At 42.2% G+C, this 18534-nt stretch overlaps 1 protein-coding gene across 5 annotated transcripts in view; it reads left to right on the plus strand.

Annotated features, from left to right (window-relative positions):
* The window catches only part of aopep (aminopeptidase O (putative)), a 345719-nt gene that overhangs the window by 261599 nt on the left and 65586 nt on the right, over nt 1-18534 (plus strand). The window lies entirely within an intron of this gene.

Genomic DNA, 18534 nt, shown 5'->3' on the forward strand with positions numbered 1-18534 from the left:
AGAGTTGAGGTAGGTTGCGAGTGGCTGGGTTGTGAGAAGAGATGGGCAACTGGTAAATCAAAAATATTTATAACTTTTGAAGAGGTATTAAGGGCATTTTTGTACCACTGTGTGTCAAGACAAACAATAGGCTTTTCAAGTAAGAATTACAGATCATGAATGTAACCCAAGGTGATATTTTCTCATAGGAAAGTGATTTTTGTTAAGCACATTTTCATTTAGCACACTTCATTTAGCAATAGGTAAGAAGTGCTCAATGAAGGGTAGCTGTTTATCAGTTGGAGAGAAGTAGCCAGTGAATTACTGAATTATGTTCATTAGGTTAGGAGGCAATCAGTAATGATCAATTGATGTAAGAAATGTGATGTTTTGTTGAATTCTCTATTCTTGCATTATGCTCTAGATACTTCCCCATAAACAACCATAAAATAAATGGCGAGTAATTTTAAACTATTCTTGCAGTGAGCAATTGAATCTATTGAATAAATCATGGTTTAAGAGCAATTCAATTGATTACTGAATGAGAAATAGTGCATCACCAAAAACAAGCTGAAAGGTGGGGAACAGGAAATAGAATACTGTTATCTTAAATGTAGTTGCATGGAGGAATCTTAATATTAATTGTTGAGCCACATCCTTAAGAGACCAGCTTCACGTTGGCCTTTGAGTGCAGGTTCATTTTTTTTATATTCATTTGTGGGACTTGTGCATTGCTGGCTGGCCAGCATTGATAGCCCATCCCTATTTGCCCTTGAGAAGGTGTTGGTGAGCTGTCTTCTTGAATCGCTACAGTCCACTTGCCTTCGATACCCATTGATTGCAGTTTTGCCAGTTTTTTTCAGTTTTTGCATATTCTCAACAGTATTACTGAATCATGTCAGGTTTTGTGGTTATTGTTTTACCACTGCTAATCTGCAATTTACATTTACGTTGAAAAATCTTTAGGTTGATGGTATGGGAAATGTATCGCTCAATTGAGTAATTTGCATGATAATTATTTTTTGTAAATAGGAAGAATGCTTGTTTTATGGGTAATTTTGTAGCTTTCCTCTTTTTCACCCACTTTCTCATCAAGGTGATGAGTATTTAATGTGGCTTGTATTTATGAATGTTTCAGTCAAGTGAAACTTAATGGTAAATGTTGGAAAGCTTTGCAAGCAATGGCCATTCCAGGCACATTCTAACTCAGTGGAGAAAGTGAGGACTGCAGATGCTGGAGATCAGAGCTGAAAATGTGTTACTGGAAAAGCGCAGCAGGTTAGGCAGCATCCAAGGAGCAGGAGAATCGACGTTTCGGGCATGAGCCTTTCTTCAAGAAATGCTCATGCCCGAAACCTCGATTCTCCTACTCCTTGGATGCTGCCTAACCTGCTGCGCTTTTCCAGCAACACATTTTCAGCTCACATTCTAACTCAGTGCCTTGATTAATATTTATTTTGGGTGGACCAGTTTAATGATCAAAGTGGGAACAGTAACCAATTTTATATTCCATAGTTTAGTTTGTATTGTCCTAGAGTGATGATATTACTGAGGATGGAACATGGCGTCTTCCTGGTCACCTGAGTGACTAGATAAAAATATCATGGAAATAACACATTTTTAAATGAATTTTTTGCATTGAAAATATGTACATGTTCAGCATGATTTATTTCGAGCAGCTGCAGATAGCAAATCTTGCCAATAACTTGTTGAAAACAGTGCCAACACCTGTCTCCTAGAAGCTTAATGGTGATTAGAATTTGTAGTTGACAGCTGGATGTGCCCAGCATTCTTTTAAACAGTAATTAGAAGTGTTTTGAAGTTTGTGCAGCAGTGATTTATTTCCAGAGTTCTTTTTAAATGAATGCATGAGATTTCTTACTACACAATAGAACAAAGGCCCCTGGGATACTATTATGTACAGCATTACTGACTTTATTTGCATCTTATACTTTGCTACTTGTGACTGCATGATTTTAGTTAGTTCTCAAGTTTTGAGTGTGAAAATTGGATATCATTTGAGTAAGGTTTAGTGACAAAAGTGTTGCAAGTTACAGACTTTTCATTCATCATTTCAGTTGAACATAGATTTTCATCTCTCTCTTACTGAGTAATGGTATCAGGTATGCTGTGATTAACTGTTAGTGCATAAAACACATGTAGGTAGAATCATTTTATTTAGTCCTCATAATTTGTAGCAGTATTGAGACTCAGCTGTGCAGTGATTGGAACAAGGTTAGCCAATTGGACCTCATGTAATATCAGTTTCCTCATTGGTGCTGTTAATCTGGTCTAATCAGGGAACCTTGGTTGATTGATATAAACAGGAGCGTACATTTGCCTTCTGTTTTTCTTCTTTAATATTGTGTTGTTTGGCTTTCTTTTTCCTTTATTGAGCTGTGTTCAACTGCACAAGCAGCCACCACCACCACTGCTGTTGCAGCCTGGGCCTGCTTCCACTGCTGCTGCCTGGGCTTGCCTTAGAAAAAATATAAATAGGGGTGTCAGAGATTCTGTTCACTCTGAGAGCTGGCTTGAAAGGAAGCTGGATCGGTGTCAAGGACTCCCCACTTGTAAATAAAGGATGATTGGATACCAGGCTCTGTGGAGTTGTTTCAAGCTGTATGCAGAAACGAGAAGAACCAGGTGGACTTTTCAAAAGTGTGTTTAATTATGATCATTGCCTTAGGTTAATCTTGAATTGAAATTTTTCTTTATAAAGCTACCAAGTTTGCACTTTCTGCACAAGCCCACTGCTCCTCCCACCATTTTGATATTATACCAATGTTTTTTAAAAGTTTCAATGATACATATAAAGATTTACATTCTGTCATTATTCCTTTGTCAGTTAGTATCCTTCATTAAAAAGTGAGGTCTGCAGATGCTGGAGATCACAGCTGCAAATGTGTTGCTGGTCAAAGCACAGCAGGCCAGGCAGCATCTCAGGAATAGAGAAACCACCTCCATCCCCCCTCCCCCTAGTCCCTCCTCACTACCTTTTATCTTAGCCTGCTTGGCTCTCTCTCTCTTATTCCTGATGAAGGGCTTATGCTCGAAACGTCGAATTCTCTATTCCTGAGATGCTGCCTGGCCTGCTGTGCTTTGACCAGCAACACATTTGCAGCTAGTATCCTTCATTGTCTTACGGGACTAATATGTTCAAGAGTGCAAAGAAAGCTGTGAAATCAAAACATTAAAATTATACACAACCATGATTTATATTTTTCGATTGCTAACAGAGATTATATTCTGAACTGTAGACATTTCAAGTAAATATTAGACCTAAAGGAAAAGATAATAGGGTGTGTTACTTCAGAGTTCCTTAATGAAATGAGTTCTGAAGGAGGAGAAGCAGGGGTTGGAGAGGGAACTTGAGGCACAGTACCAGGGGTGAGCTAAATTGAGTGAATGAATACCAGATAGGAATCAAGCTTATATGCTGTAAGCCTGTAACACTGCGCAGTAAGGAATGGAATTTGAATTTAAATTCCAAACACTGCATCTAGAGTAGCTGAAAATGTGTTGCTGTTAAAGCACAGCAGGTCAGGCAGCATCCAAGGAATAGGAAATTCGATAAGCCCTTCATCAGGAATGAGGAGAGTGTGCCAAGCAGGCTAAGATAAAAGGTAGGGAGAGGGACTTGGGGGAGGGGCGATGGAGATGTGATAGGCCTGAGTGGGGTGGGGGCGGAGAGGTCAGGAAGAAGATTGCAGGTTAGGAGGGCGATGCTGAGTTGAGGGAACCGACTGAGACAAGGTGGGGGGAGGGGAAATGAGGAAACTGGAGAAATCTGAGTTCATTCCTTGTGGTTGGAGGGTTCCCAGGCGGAAGATGAGGCGCTCCTCCTCCAGCCGTCGTGTTGTTATGTTCTGTCGGTGGAGGAGTCCCAGGACCTGCATGTCCTCGGTGGAGTGGGAGGGAGAGTTAAAGTTTTGAGCCACGGGGTGGTTGGGTTGGTTGGTCCGGGCGTCCCTGAGGTGTTCTCTGAAGCGTTCCGCAAGTAAGTGGCCCGTCTCCCCAATATAGAGGAGGCCACATCGGGTGCAGCGGATGCAATAGATGATGTGTGTGGAGGTACAGGTGAATTTGTGGCGGATATGGAAGGATCCCTTGGGGCCTTGGAGGGAAGTGAGGGAGGAGGTGTGGGCGCAAGTTTTACATTTCCAGCGGTTGCAGGGGAAGGTGCCGGGAGTGGAGGTTGGGTTGGTGGGGGGTGTGGACCTGACGAGGGAGTCACGAAGGGAGTGGTCTTTGCGGAACGCTGATAGGGGAGGGGAGGGAAATATATCCCTGGTGGTGGGGTCCGTTTGGAGGTGGCAGAAATGACGGCGGATGATACATTGTATACGGAGGTTGGTGGGGTGGTAGGTGAGAACCAGTGGGGTTCTGTCTTGGTGGCGGTTGGAGGAGCGGGGCTCAAGGGCAGAGGAGCGGGAAGTGGAGGAGATGCGGTGGAGGGCATCGTCGATCACGTCTGGGGGGAATCTGCGGTCCTTGAAGGAGGACGCCATCTGGGCTGTGCGGTGTTGGAACTGGTCCTCCTGGGAGCAGATGCGACGGAGATGAAAGAATTGGGAATATGGGATGGAGTTTTTACAGGGGGCAGGGTGGGAGGAGGTGAGGTCCAGGTAGCTGTGGGAGTCAGTCGGTTTATAGTAGATGTCTGTGTTGAGTCGGTCGCCCGAGATAGAAATGGAAAGGTCTAGGAAGGGGAGGGAGGAGTCTGAGACAGTCCAGGTGAATTTGAGGTCGGGATGGAAGGTGTTAGTAAAGTTGATGAACTGTTCAACCTCTTCGTGGGAGCACGAGGCAGCGCCGATACAGTCATCGATGTAGCGGAGGAAAAGGTGGGGTGTGGTGCCAGTGTAGTTGCGGAAGATGGACTGTTCCACATATCCTACGAAGAGACAGGCATAGCTGGGTCAACTCAGCACCGCACTCCTAACCTGCAATCTTCTTCCTGACCTCTCTGCCCCCACCTCACTCCGGCCTATCACCCTCACCTTGACCTCCTTCCACCTATCACATCTGCATCGCCCCTCCCCCAAGTCCCTCCTCCCTACCTTTTATCTTAGCCTGCTTGGCACACTCTCCTCATTCCTGATGAAGGGCTTATGCCCGAAACGTCGAATTTCCTATTCCTTGGATGCTGCCTAACCTGCTGTGCTTTAACCAGCAACACATTTTCAGCTCTGATCTCCAACATCTGCAGACCTCATTTTTTACCCACGGCATCTAGAGTAGCCATTCAACTCTTTGAGGATGCTTTGCTACTAAATTAGATCATAGTTCATATGCATCCAACTTCATATATCCATCCTTGCCACATTTCCCTCCCAAAAAAACCTATCAGTTACAAATTTTGCATTTTTAAGATTATTTAGTTTCACAATTTCTTAAGGTAGAAAATGCCATGCTTGTATTACTTTTATGTGGAGGACTGGTTCCTGACATCAACTCTGAATTGGCTAGCTCTAATTTTTGCCATGTTGTGTCCTAGACTCTGCTAATAGGAAACAGTTTTTCCCTACCTGATCAACTCTATTGATCATGTCAATTATATCCTATCTTAATCTTTCATACTCTAGGGAATCTGTGCCACATAGTATATTCACTTAATAGTTTTAGTCTCTGTGTAATTCTGATGAATCGTGTTACATCGATATAATTTGTGAGGACAGTTGTGATGAGTGAGTATGATAAGTACAATGTAGGATTAAACCACCAGATATTTGCATAAACTAAAACCTGCAGAAGGAGGATGGGAGCCTGGCTTAAAGAATTGAGTTCTGTGAATTGCAGGTGATTGTGGCATGGATGATGATTTTAAGCAACAGATTAGGTAGGGCAAACATGTAAATTTTCAGATTTAGTAACAGAGAGGCTGTGAGACCAGAAAGTCAATTCACAATTAAATACAGTGCAGAACTTGTAACCAGAGCTGAAAATGTGTTGCTGGAAAAGCGCAGCAGGTCAGGCAGCATCCAAGGAACAGGAAATTCGACGTTTCGGGCATAAGCCCTTCATCAGGAATAAAGGCAGAGAGCCTGAAGGGTGGAGAGATAAGCTAGAGGAGGGTAGGGGTGGGGAGAAAGTAGCATAGAGTACAATAGGTGAGTGGGGGAGGGGATGAAGGTGATAGGTCAGAGAGGAGGGTGGAGTGGATAGGTGGAAAAGAAGATAGGCAAGTAGGACAAGTCATGGGGACAGTGCTGAGCTGGAAGTTTGGAACGAGGGTGAGGTGAGGGAAGGGGAAATGAGGAAACTGGTGAAGTCCACATTGATGCCCTGGGGTTGAAGTGTTCCGAGGTGGAAGATGAGGTGTTCTTCCTCCAGGCGTCTGGTGGTGAGGGAGCGGCACTGAAGGAGGCCCAGGACCTCCATGTCCTTGGCAGAGTGGGAGGGGGAGTTGAAATGTTGGGCCACAGGGCAGTGTGGTTGATTGGTGCGGGTGTCCCAGAGATGTTCCCTAAATCGGTCTGCTCGGAGGCGTCCAGTCTCCCCAATGTAGAGGAGACCGCATCGGGAGCAACGGATACAATAAATGATATTGCTGGATGTGCAGGTTAAACTTTGGATGTGGAAGGGCTCCTTTAGGGCCTTGGATGGAGGTGAGGGAGGAAGTGTGGGCACAGGTTTTACAGTTCCTGCGGTGGCAGCGTCCTTGGGTTCTGATCAGTTACCCTAGAACCCTGTGGAAAACTAGAGAAGTGGTCACTGGGTCCCTTGCTGAGATATTTGTGTCGTAAATTGCCACAGCTGAGGTGCTGGAAAACTGGAAGTTGGTTAATGTGGTGCTACTATTTAAGAAAGGTGGTAAGGAAAAGTCAGGGAGCTATAGACCGGTAAGCCTGATGTCAGTGGTGGGCACATTATTGGAAGTAATCCTGAGGGACAGGATTGCATGCATTTGGAAAGACAAGAACTGATTAGGGATAGTCAACGTGGCTTTCTGCATGGGAAATTGTGTCTCTGTAACTTGATTGCGCTTTTTGAAGTAGTAACGAAGAGGATTGAAGGCGGCAGAGTGGTAGACATGATGTATATGGTTTTCAGTAAGGCATTTGACAAAGTTCCTCATGTAGACTGGTTAGCAAGGTCAGATCACATGGATACAGGGAGAACTGGCCATCTGGATTCAGAACTGGCTGAAAGACAGAGGGTGGTGGTGGAAAGTTGCTTTGACCTGTGGTGTAGCACAGGATTGGTGCTGGGCCCACTGCTTTTTGTCATTAAATGATTTGGATGCGAATATGGGAGGTATAGTTAGTAAGTCTGCAGATGACTAAAATTGGAGGTGTAGTGGACAGCTAAGAAGGTTACCTCAGTGCACAATGGGATCTTGATCAGATGGAACATTAGGCCGAGGAGTGGCAGATAGAGTTTAATTTAGATAAATGTGAGGTGCTGCATTTTGGAAAGGCAAATCCGGGCAGGACTTATAAATTTAATGGTAAGGTCCTGGGGAGTTTTGCTGAACAAAGAGACCTTGGAGTCGAGGTTCATAGCTCCTTGAAAGTGGAGTCACAGGTAGATAGGATAGTGAAGAAGGCGCTTGGTGTGCTTACCTTTTATTGATTAGTGCATTGAGTACGGGAGTTGAGAGGTCATGTTGTTCTGTACAAAACATGGTTAGGCCACCTTTGGAATACTACGTGCAATTCTGGTCTCCCTGCTATCGGAAGTATATTGTGAAACCTCAAAGGGTTCAGTAAAGATTTACTTTGTTGCCAGGGTTGTAGGGTTTGAACTATAGGGAGAGGCTGAATAGGCTTGGGTTGTTTTCCCTGGAGGGTCGGAGTCTGAGGGTTAACTTTATAGAGGTTTATAAAATCATGAGGTGCAGGCATAGGTTAATTGACCAGGTCTTTTCCCAAGGGTGGGGGAATCATTAACTAGAGGGCAGAGATTTAAGTTGAGAGGGGACATATTTAAAAGGGAGCTATGGGGAAGACTTTTACGCAGAGGGTAGTGCGTGTATGGAATGAGCTGCCAGAGGAAGTAATGAAGGCTGGTACAACTACAACATGTAAAAGGCATCTGGATGGGTACATGAAGGGGAAGGATTTAGAGGGATGTAGGTCAAATGCTGGCAAAAAGCAGATTAATTTTGGATATCTGGTTGGCATGGATCAGTTGGACCAAATGGTCTGTTTCTGAGCTGTACATCTCTATGACTCTATCTCAGTTGCAGGGCACTACAGTCAAGGTCCACAGGCTAGTGTTCAAGCCCCACTCACCTCTAGCTGCTTCATCGTGTTTCCCTTCTTCATAACATTGAGAAATACAGATGTTTGGTGGTGATTACACAGTGTTCTGTTCCATTTGCAACTCCTCTGCTAACAAAACAGTCTGTGTCGGCATGCAGTAAGATCCTGGACAATATTCAATGTTATCATGGGCTGGTAAATTTTAAGTAGTATTTGTAAAACGTAAGTGCCTAGCAGTGATCATCTCTGACAAGAAAAAGATTGTCTGACTCCACTATACATTCAGTGGCATTATCATTATTGAATCCCCCACCATCAGTGTCGTAGAGATTATATTGACTAGGCTTTTAATTAGACCAGGCATGTAAGTGTTATCACTGCAAGAGCAAGTCATTGACTGGGTGTTTTATGATGAGTGATTTGCCTCCTGAATCTGTAAATTATTTTCTGACTTTTGCCAATAATGCCAAATAGATGATTTATCTCTGCCTCTTCATGAGATCCTCAGCATCACAGATACCAGGATTCAACCAATTCAGTTCCTTCCATGTGATATCAAGAAATGGTTGAAGGCACTGGATACTAGATAAGTTCTGGGCCCTGATAAAATTCTGACTAATACTGAAAACAGTTTTAAAAATCTATTCATTTTTTGGGATGTGGGTATCTCTAGCTGACCATCATTTATTGTCCATCTGTAGTTGCCCTTGAGAAGGTGTTGGTGAGCTGCCTTCTTAAGCTGTTGCAGTCCACCTGCTGTCGGTTGACCCATAATGCCATTAGGGAAGGAATTCCAGAATTTTGACTCAGTGACAGTGAAGGAATGTTAATATATTTCTAAGTCAGGATGGTGAGTGGCTTGGAGGGGAATTTAAAGGTGGTAGTGTTCCCATATATCTGCTGCCATTATCCTTCTAGGTGGAAGTGGTCATGGGTTTGGAAGGTGCTGTCTTTAGTAAATTTGTGCATTTTGTAGATAGTACAGACCAGTATTGACTGTCGCTGGAGGAGGAAGTGAATGCTTATGGATACAGTGCCAGTCAAGTGGCAGGTTTGTTCTGGATAGTGTCAAGCCTCTTGAGTATTATTGGAGTTGCACTCATCAAGGCAAGTGGAGCATATTCCATCACATTCCTGACTTGTGCTTTGTAGATGGCGGACAGGCTTTGGGGAGTCAGGAGGTGTGTTACTCGCAATTTTCCTAGCCTCTGACTTGTTGTAGCAACTGCATTTATGTGGTGAGTCCAGTTCAGTTTCTGATCAATAATAACTCCCAGGATGTTGATATTGGATGATTCAGTGATGGTAACACCATTGAATGTCAAGGAATAGTGGTTAGATTGTCTCTTACTGGTGATGGTCATAGCCTGGCATTTATGTGGTGCAAATGTTACTTGTCAACTTGTCAGTCCAAGTCTGTGTACTGTCCGGGTCTTGTTTCATTACGACACGGATTGCTTCAGTGTCTAAGGAGTCACAAATGGTGCAGTCATCGGTGGACATTCCCACTTCCGACCTTATGATAGAGGGAAAGTCATTGGTGAAGCAGCTAAAGATGGCTGGTCCTAGGACACTATCCTGATGAACATCTGAGATGCCCTGGAGTTGAGATGACTTACCTTCGATAACCATGACCCTTTTCATATATGTCAGGTATGACTCTAACCATCGGAGAGTTTTCCCCAAATACCCATTGATTCTAATTTTGCTAGGGCTCCCTGATGCTACACTTTGTTTGAATGCAGCCTTGGCATCAAGGGCTGTCACTCCCACCTCACTACCTGGAATCCAGAACTAGTTGCACTTTCAGCCAAACTGTGAAAGTGTAATATCAACACTGGCATCTACCTGGCAATGTGCTGTATTGCTCAGTTATATCCTGTCCACAAAAAAAAAGGGACAAATCTGCTTTGCTGTTCACCCACATTAGGTTAGTGATGGAAGATTTTGTTGTCACAGTGTTATCAAACAGCACTTATTCACTCATTGTAAGTTTGTGTTCTGCCAGAGCCTGTTGGCCCCTCATTTCTTTACAGTCTTGGTCCTAACATGGATGAAACATGTGGGCGGCACGGTGGCACAGTGATTAGCACTGCTGTCTCACAACGCCTGAGACCCAGGCGACTGACTGTGTGGAGTTTGCATGTTCTCCCCGTGTCTGCGTGGGTTTCCTTCGGGTGCTCCGGTTTCCTCCCACAGTCCAAAGATGTGCGGGTCAGGTGAATTGGCCATGCTAAATTGCCCGTAGTGTTAGGTAAGGGGTAAATGTAGGGTATGGGTGGGTTGCGCTTTGGCGGGTCGGTGTGGACTTGTTGGGCAGAAGGGCCTGTTTCCACACTGTAAGTAATCTAAGCAATCTAAAAAAAAAGAATGAGCTGAACTCCAGAGGCAAGAGAGACTCCACTTAGCTTCAAGGAGTCATAGCAACACTGGAGTCAGTGAGTCACTGGAGTTAACTGCATTGGTTGGTGTCATACCTTGCACAAAGGAAGGTGGTTGCAGTAGTTGGAGGTCAAGTCATCTCAGTGGCAAGAAGTTACTGCAAGTGACCTCAGCCCAACCACCTTGAGCAGCTTCAACATTGACCTTCCCTCTATCATATAGTCAAATGTAAGAATGTGCAATCATCAACAAACAATGTTTTACCTTTTGTGGCTCCAATACTGAAGCAGTCCATGTCCTTGGGACATCCAGGCTTGCTTTGATTAATCGCAGGCAACAATTGCCAGGCAATAACCACCTTAAACATGAGAAAATGTAACCAGCTCCCCTTGATATTTAATGGCATTATCATTATTGAATATCCTTGTGTTAACATTTTGAAAGTAACAGTGAGCTATAAACTAAACTGGACTAGCTGAATAAATACTGTGGCTACTAGACCAGGCAAGAGGCTGGTAATTCCGCAGGAAGTACTGTGTCACCTAACTCCCAGATCCTATCCACTGTCTGAGACATAAGTCAGGAGTGTTTTATTTGTTCATGAGATGTCATTGCTGGACAAGCTAATATTTATTGCCCATCCTTAATTGTCCAAAGAGTAGTTAAGAATCAGCCACGTTTCTGTGGGTCTGAAGGTCAAACTAGGGCAGAAATGGCAGATTTTCCTTCCCTAAAGGAAATGGGTGAACTAGATGAGTTTTTATAACAATCGATGGCCACCATTTTATTCCTGATTTTTGTTTCAAAAATGGAATTCAAAGTTCACCATCTGCCATGGTGGAATTCAAACTGTGTCCCCAGAACATTAGCCTAAGATTCTGAATTACTAGCATAAGAAAAATACTGTTATGCCATTGCCTACCTATGTTGGAATATTCCCACTTACCTGCATCATTGCAACCGCAATAACATTCAAGTATCTCAAAGCAAGAAACAACCAAGAATCGAGGACAGTTTAGCTCAGCTGATTTGCACCCTGTCCTCTTGCACAAACATGCATTCTCTACAGTACTGACACACAGTAGTAACAGTTTGTAACAACTATAAACTGCATTGTAGGATTTCTGAGACTCCTTTCACAGCACCTGCCAATAAACAGAACCTCTATCACCTGGAATGAAATCATCACCTACACATTCCCCTCTAGACCACACATCACCCGGATTGGAACTGTAATCTTTTCTTTACTGTCACTGGGTCTTTCTAACAACACTTCTATTGTCTCTCCTTTTCTCCACCGGCACCACCTCAAATAGACATCACCTTCATTCACTATCACCTTCCAAGGGCATTTAGGAATTAGCAATAAATACTGGTCTAGGCTGTGGCACCCACATCCCATGAGAAAATAAAGGAAAAGATGCTGTAGCATCATATTAAAGATCATTGGAGTTTTTTTCCTGGTGTTAGAAATAATAATAATTGCCAATATTCACTTCACTGCCTACTCCACAATAACAGATTACCTGGCCGTCATCTCATTGTGAAATCTTGTGTGAAAATTGCCCGACAAGGTCTAACATTCTAATGGTAACTATATTACAAAAGGGTCTTTTTTTAAAACTATAAAGTGCTTTGTAATGGTGAACTTGTGTAACATGTTATATAAATGCAAAGCAATCTCTATAATGTTTTGTGATTGATAGCCATTCTTATGTTACAGTGTCAACACCAAAGATTCATTTCTTGGCATTAAGTGTTTAGCTTTAACGTTTAGAAGCTTTCATAGTTTTTATTGAAATCTCATTTTCCTATTAAGCTGTAAAACTAAAAATCCACATCAAAATAGAGGAAATGTTTCTGTATTAATAATATATAATGGTATATAGGTTGTTCTGCTATAACACACGTTTTGTCAGCCTGAATTTGCTATAACGCGATTGATGAATTGTGGATTTTTTTTTGGATAATGCAAACTTTCTACTGAACGGTATAACGATTTTCTACTAGCAATCGTCTACAGTGCGATTCTCTATACTGCGAGATTACAGAGGAACACAACTGTCGCGTTATAGCAGAATTACCTGTATCATCGTGTATTAGGTTTTCCTATAATTAGAATACAGTTCTGGGCAGCCTACTGTGACTGGCAGAAAATCCATTTTTAAAAAATTCATTCATGAGATGAGGGCATTGGTGGCTGAGAGCCAGCCAGCATTTATTGCTCATTTTTAAATTGGCCAGAGGGCAGTTGAAAGTCAACCACATTGCTGTGGATGTGGCGTCACATGTAGGCCAGATCAGGTGAGGGTGACAGATTCCTTCCCTAAAGAACAGATGGAAGAGTGGAAAAAGGTGCATTTGGTAACAAAATAAATTGCATGTAGTGCAGGTGTGAATATTAAAATACCTGCTAAAATGCTGAAAAAATTGAACAATTGTTGAATTAATACAATAGATTTAATTTTCAGAATTCTGATTGAGACGTAGGAAGATGCTATCTCCTTCGTGTGGCAAAAAGAGTTTCAAATCATATTTGTTCCAGCTGATCAACTTTTAAAAACTATTTATTAGTGGGATATGAGCATTTATTGCTGATCCTTACTTCTCCTTGGAAGTCACACCGAACTATCTTCATGGCTTGCTGGGTGATTTCACAAGGGAACTAAGAGTCGAGTATAATGCTGAGAATCTGGAGACCCAGGTATGCCAGACTGGGTGTGGACAACAGCTTTCTTTTCCTTGAAAGACATCAGTGAATAATTTAATAATTCTATGGTCATCTTGCTTGTTGGTGATATTTGCTTGTAATCTATAGTGATATTAATGGAATTTAGTTCACGAAATGTCACAGTGAGATTTGAACACTCATGCTGAGACCATTAGTCCAAGGATTTGTATTTAGTTATATAACCCAGTTTGCCATTGTATCCATTAACTGTTAATAAAATCTGTCTCAGTGCTGAACATATATTTATGAAAGAACTGAACTTAGTTGTAGGGAGTAACATTGTAAGTTGCAGATGATACAAAACTTGTCAAAGTACATCACTATGAGGGTAGCTATATGGTTTGAGATGACATCAGTGTGGTGGTGAAATTGGCAGATACATAGCAGTTGGAACTCACGGGAGAGAAATGTGAAGTAATGGTAAGGGTTAATATGGATTTTGTGAGGTTAATATGGAAAAAATTGAGTGGTGTGTTCTTAGCGTCGAACAGCATAAATTCCTAAAAGGACAAGTAGATAAGATCATTAAAAAATTATCTGGGTTACTTAGGCTTGTATCAGAATAGTAGAATGCTTGACTGAAGGAATCATTTTATAAACTATAAGTTACTGGTTAAAGCTAAGGTGGAATATTGTAGACAAATTTAGCTCCCCACTTGTTAAAAAAAAAGATTTGAAGGTTTCAGTGTCTAGGCGATGTCAAGAGGGAAGTTGCCATGCAACAATTATGAAGAGAGCTTTGAACAGCTAGGACTATTCTCCTTGGAATTGAGGTGATCCAATAGATGTGTATAAAATGGACGATTTTGATAAAAAATACTGTAAAAGCTAGAGGCCATGAACTTGACATCATTGGCAAAAAATTGAGAGGAGAGATGAGAGACTTTTTCATTCAGAGAATTATTGGGATTTGAAACAATCCATTTGAAAAGATGATGAAAGCTGATTCCAAAGATATCTATAAAACAGAGGTTTATAACAATACAATTTTCCTCATTAGTTGACCCTTCCAAAATGGATTTTCTGCCAGTTACAGCCAGTTCCCAGAACTGTATTCTGCTGAAAATAAGAACTAATTCATGATGAAACACCAGTATATATTGTTAATACATGAACAACATCTCCCCTGTTTTGTTGTGAATAATTAGTTTTCAAGCTGGAAAGGAAAATGAGATTTGAATAAAACTGCATTAGCTAAACACTTTCTCAATGCAAAGAAGTGAAAACTTGAATTGAAATTAATTGAATTTATTGCCATGTGTGCCGAGGCACAGTGAAAAGCTTTGTCTCGCGAGTAGTACAGGCAGATCATATAGTTAAGTAGCATAGATAGTAAATAATAGGTAAACAGCAGCAAAAATAAAAACACAGGTATAGGCGAATGTTAAGAGTTTGTGAGTCCATTCAGCATTCTAATAACAGTAGGGTAGAAATTGTTGTGAAACTGGCTGGTGCGTGTGTACCTTCTCCCCGATGGTAGCGGTTGTCGAAAAATGTAGCCAGGGTGGAATGTGTCTTCAAGAATGCTGGTGGCCTTTCCTTGACAGTGGGCCTGGTAGATGGATTCTGTAGATGGGAGGTTTGCCTTTGTGATTGTCCAGGCCGAGTTCACCACTCTCTGTAACCATCTCCGATCTTAAATGGTACAGTTGCCATGCCAGGTAGTGATACATCCAGACAGAATGCTCTTGATAGCGTACCTGTAAAAATTGGCGAGGGTATTTGCCGTCATACTAAATTTCCTCAGCTGCTGAGGAGATCACAACTACAACATAAGTGGGGCAATCAGTCACAACAGTAAAGAGATTGTACCGTTTATTTATCTTGGCATTTACATAACATGTTACAACAGCTCACAGTTACAAAGCACTTCATAGCTAATTAAGTTCTTTTGGAATATTGTTACCATTATAATGTTAGAATTTCTCTGGTGGTTTTCATACAAGATCCTAAAAACCTCAATGAGATAATGGTCATATAATGACAGTTACTTTGGGGTGAAGAACTGAGTTGCAAACTGGAGGTGACTCTGTTTTTCAAGACCCAGCATTGGAACAATAGATCCAAAGGCCTCCTATTAGTGTCATAGAACTGTACAGCATGGAAACAAACCCTTCAATCTAACTCGTCCATGCTGACCAGATATCCTAAATTAATTTAATCTTTGCCAGTATTTGGCTCATATCTCCCTCAGCCCTTGTTGTTCATATACCCATCCAGATGCTTTTTAAATGTTGAAACTTACAACGCTCCAACTCTTGCTCTGGCAGCTCATCCCATACATGCACCACTTACTATGTGAAAATGTTACCCTTTAGGTCCCCTTTAAATCTTTCACCCTTCAGCTTAAACCTATGCTGTCTAGTTTTTGACTCCCTACCCCGGGGAGACTACCTCCTCTATTCACCCTATCTATGCCCCTCACAATTTTACAAATTTCTATAACGTCACCCTCTCAGCCACTGATGCTCCAGAGAAAAGAGCCCAGCCTATTCAGCATCTCCCTACAGCTCAAATCCTCCAACCCTAGCAATACCATTGCAAATCTTTTATGAACCCTTTCAAGTTTCAATTTCCTGTAGCAGGGAGACCAAAATTGAATGCTTAGGCCACTTTTCTAATTCTGCAATGTTCTATACAGCCGCAAGTTGATCTCCCAACTCCTACACTCAATGCACTAACCAATAAAGGCAAGCATACCAGATGCTTTCTTCACTATCCTATCTACCTGCGACTCCACTTTCAGGAACTACAAACCTGCACTCCATGGTCTTTGTTCAGTAATACTCTGCAAGATCTTATCGTTCAGTGTATAGTTTGCTTTTCCAAAATTCCGCATCTCACATTTATGTAAGTTAAACTCCATCTGCCAGTCCTTGGCCCATTGGCCATCTGATCAGGGTCCTGTACTCTGAGATAATCTTCTTTCGCTGTTCACTACACCTCCAGTTCTGTCATCTGCAAACCTACGAACCATACCTCTTATATTCACATCCAAATCATTTATATAAAGCAGTGGACGCAGCATTGATCCTTATGGCACACCACTGGTCACAGGCCTCCAATCTGAAAAGTAGCCCTCTACCACCACCCTCTGTCTTCTACGTTTGAGCCAGTTCTGTATCCAAATAGCTAGTTCTCCCTGTACTCCATGTGATCCAATCTTGCTACCACGAGGAATCTTGTAGAACTTCGTACTGAAGTCCATACAGATCATGTCCACTGCTCTGCCCTCATCAAACTGCTTCGCTACTTCTTCAAAAAACTCAACCAAGTTTGTGAGATATGATTTCCCACACACAAAGCCATGTTGACTACCCCAAACAGTCCTTGCCTTTTCAAATACAAGTAAATCCTATCCCTCATGATTCCCTTCTTCAACTTGCCTCCACTGATGTCAGGTTCGTTGGTCTACAGTTCCCTGGCTTTTCCTTACCACCTTTCTTAAATAGTAGAACCACGCTAGCCAACCTCCAGTCTTCTAGCACCTTACTTGTGGCTATTGACAATACAAATATCTCAGCAACGTGCCCAGCAATCACCTCCCTAGCTTCCCACAGAGTGCTAGGGTACACCTGCTTTAGATCCTGGGGATATATCCACCTTTGTGCATTTTAAGACATCCAGCATCACCGCCTCTGTAATATGGACATTTTTCAAGATATTGCTATTTCTTTCCCCAAGTTCTCTATCTTCCATATCCTTCTCCATAGTAAACACTGATGTTTAGTATCTCCCCCATCTCCTGCCATACCATATTTAGGTGGCCTTGCTGATCTTTGAGGGGCCCTATTCTCTCCCTAGTTACCCTTTTGTCCTTACTGTATTTGTAGAATCCTTTGGATTCTCCTTAACCTGTTTGTCAAAGCTGTCTCATGTCCCCTTTTTGCCACCCCAAATTCCCTCTTAAGTATACTTATACTGCCCTTGTACTCTAATCCCTCTTGTCTATACCTGATATAGGCTTCCTCCCTTTTCATGACCAAAATCTCAATTTCTGCAGTCATCTAGCATTCCTTACACCTACCAGCCTTGTCCTTCACTGTAATACCATTTTAGACTCTTGTTTTCTCATTGCCGAAGGCGTCCCACTTACCAGCCATCCCTTTACCTGTGAACATCACCCCCAATCAACTTTTGAAAGTTGTTGCCTAGTACTGTCAAAATTAGCCTTCCTCCAATTTAGTTTAACTTTTAAATTGGTTCTATTATTTTCCCTCACTATTTCAAGACTAATAGAATTATGATCACTGGCACAAAGGTACTCCTCCACTGACAAGTCAGTCATCTGCCCTGCCTTATTTCCCAAGGGTAGGTCAAGCTTCCCTTTTCCTCGAGAAGGTACATCCATGTACTGAATCAGTATTTTCTTGTACACACTTTGCAAATGCCTCTCCATCCAAGCCCTGAACACTATGGTAGTCCCAGTCTGTGTTTGGAAAGTTAAAAATCCTTCCGTAATCCCCCTAATATTCTTACAGTTAACTGAGATCGCCTTCTGATTATCAGGAGGTCTACAGTACAATCCCAATAAGGTGATCATCCCTTTCTTATTTCTCAGTTCCACCCAAATAACATTCCTGGTTATACTCTCAGAAATGTAATTCCTAAACACAAACATAACTTCCCCTTTCTATCCTTCCTATAGCATCTATACCCTGAAACATTAAGCTGCCAGACCTGTCCATCCCCGAGCCATATCTCTGTAGTTGCTATGATATCCTAGTCCATGTTCCCAGCCTACCTGTCAAGCCTTTTGCATTGAAATAAATGTAATTTCATTTTTCAGTTCCACCCCATTCTCTGTTTTGTTCCTGCCTGCCCTGACTGTTCGACTTGTTTCTGTTTCCAATTACACTGGTCTCAGTCAGATCTCTTTTCTCACTATATACTGGGTCTCCCCTCCCCACCCAACCCCACCCCACCACCTTTACTAGCTTAAATTCTGCTAATGTCTCTAACAACTCTCCTTATCCGTATATTAGTCCCCTTTTAATTCAGGTGCAATCCATCCTTCTTGTACAGGTCACTTCTACCCCAGAAGAGATTCCAATGATCCAAAAATGTGAATCCTTCTCCCCTGCACCAGCTCCTCAGCCTCACATTCATTTGCTTTTTCCTCCTTTTTCTAACCTCACTAATTCATAGCACCAAGGATAATCCAGATTATTATTGCTCTTGAGGACCTACTCTTCATATTCCTGCCTAATTTCCTATATTGTTTCTTCAAAA

Source organism: Hemiscyllium ocellatum, chromosome 2 (assembly GCF_020745735.1).
Source record: "Hemiscyllium ocellatum isolate sHemOce1 chromosome 2, sHemOce1.pat.X.cur, whole genome shotgun sequence".
Classification (NCBI taxonomy): Eukaryota; Metazoa; Chordata; class Chondrichthyes; order Orectolobiformes; family Hemiscylliidae; genus Hemiscyllium; species Hemiscyllium ocellatum.